The following is a 2,258-nucleotide window of genomic DNA, read 5'->3' on the forward strand; positions in this document are numbered from 1 at the left end:
ATGTCAACAGAGAAGTCCTTACAGGGAATCAGACTTACTCTGCTCACCTCTCTAGCTTCAACAGCACAAGGTCTGCTTCGACCATCAAGGCACCCCAGAAATAGCAGGTCACAAGAGAATGACAAACATACAAAAGAAGTAGAGGGAAATGACAATAGTAAGGATCAGGAAAGAAAAAGCAGCAGTTCCCTGTTGTAGATCAGGCACAGTTCAGAGCGTGACATGATGTATCAGCCCATTTACAATTCTAGTGTGCTTAAACGAGAAATGTCCCCCCTTTGGGAATGGCCTAAAGACACTACAGTCAGTGGCACTGCCCCGGGGGGTATAGTCATCGTTTCAGTTTGAGTACAAAGTGCAAAGAAGCTCATCAACACAATGAAGGTCATATAGTGCAAGGTAAAAGAAAGAAAGAAACAACAGAGAGGAAGAGAAGAAGTAGGATCTACCAGTGGCTCCCTCCAACCACCCGCAAACGGTCATAGTTTTTTGGGTTTTTTTTTTTTTTAGTAGAGGTTTTACGGTGCTCGCAACTGCATAAGGTCATATGAGCGCCAGAATATTAGAGGTGTTACAAGAGAGTAACAAACATAAAAAAGAAGGGGAGATAAGAATGATAGACGTTGGATAGGAAAGATAAGAAGAAGCAAACCACACCAGAGCACCCGCCAACCGCCCGCGGTCATAGTTTACACATCTATCAGTTAGGCAAGACGAACAACAGAACCTATCATAACAGTAAGGCATTTTAGATAAGTTTTTACGGCACTTGCAAGCAGTTACATCACATTGTTGCCAAAGACGAAAGGTGCTACTGGAAGAACTAACAACATACCAAAAAAAGGAGGAGAGAGTGAGAGACGAAGATGATAGATGTTTGATAAGAAAGAAGGAGCCAATCTGAGGCATTAATAATACTAATAATAATTTTGCATTTGTATAGCGCATATCCATGCTCAAGAGCACGATCTATGCGCTTTACAACTATTATACAACCCATATAAGGAAAATGAACATTCTAGTTTCCCTTCAGGAAATGGGAGACTATCTAGATTCTAGATGCTCTCTCCTCTTTCTTTCTGTCCTCTCCGTGTCTCTCTCTTGTGCTCTCTCCTTTCTCTCCTCTCTTTTCCTCTGTCTCCTTTCTCTCTCTCTTTCTGTCCATCTTCCTCCTTTCTCTCTCTTTCTGTCCATCTTTGTGTTGCAAGTGCCGTAGAAAGCAGATAAATTTAACACTCCTAGCCTAGATCTCCATGATTAAGCACCAGATAAACGTTTGAACCACATTTGATCAGGAATATTGAAATAAACACAATTTCAAACTAAATCTACATCATTTAGCACCAGATAAACATTTGAACCACGCGTCTTGTACGCGTGTTGTTCTGGGCAGACACTGAGACTGAGAATTGAGAACAAAGGAAGTAGATAAACAACCAAAGGGGAAGTGAAAGACACTGTCTACACTTTCATATAAAAGAGCACTTCCGGTATGGCTTGGCAATTGGTGACTAAAAGGAATTACGGAAAATTTTTATTGCGCCTTTTTTCTTATTCGCAATATTTAGCGGAAATGTCTTTTAATCCCCCCCCCCCGCGCATTTTCACGGAGATTTTTCCATTTGCGGGATTTCCGCAAATTTGCGGAAGACTGGAAGCTCTGACAAATGACGTGAGTACAACACTTTCCGATAACATGTTCCAACTGCGAGGGGGGAGAGGGGGGGAATTTCCTCACCTTGACGCGGAGCTCCTCCAGGAAGGGCAGAACCTTGAGTAGCTCGGTGTCGTCTCGGTCCACAAACCAGCTCTCGATGGGGATCCCGTTGTCCAGCTGTGGGGTGGTTTTAGTTTTGTTTTAGTAAGAGTTTTTTTGTTTTAGTAAGAATTTACGGCACTTGCAACACAACAAGGTCATATAAGTGACGAAGACTAGGTGTTAATCGAGAGTAACAAACACAAAAAAAGGAGGAGAGTGAGTATATTGATTAGTGTGACACTGAAAATTTCGTGACAAAAATGCAACCTTTGAACTTTCTTCTTTTTTTTCTGGTATTCATAACAATAAAAATTAGGATAAAAATTAGAAAGAAAAAAATGCAGAGGAGGAGAAAAAAAGGAGGAGGAAGAAAAGTAAGAAGACCAAACAAAACAAAAAAAGCACAAAGAAGAAGAAAAAGAACACAAGAATGCAAAAACAAATGCCACGGTTGCTAAATTCCTCTGCAGATTAAAATAAAAGAGACACCCCTTGCTTT

At 41.0% G+C, this 2,258-nt stretch overlaps 1 protein-coding gene across 1 annotated transcript in view; it reads right to left on the reverse strand.

Annotated features, from left to right (window-relative positions):
- Window positions 1–2,258, reverse strand: part of LOC101847920 (CTD small phosphatase-like protein 2-A) — a gene marked incomplete in the record, with an annotated part of 14,735 nt that overhangs the window by 1,211 nt on the left and 11,266 nt on the right.

The sequence above is a fragment of the Aplysia californica genome, unplaced genomic scaffold (genome assembly GCF_000002075.1).
Source record: "Aplysia californica isolate F4 #8 unplaced genomic scaffold, AplCal3.0 scaffold01078, whole genome shotgun sequence".
Lineage (NCBI taxonomy): Eukaryota > Metazoa > Mollusca > Gastropoda > Aplysiida > Aplysiidae > Aplysia > Aplysia californica.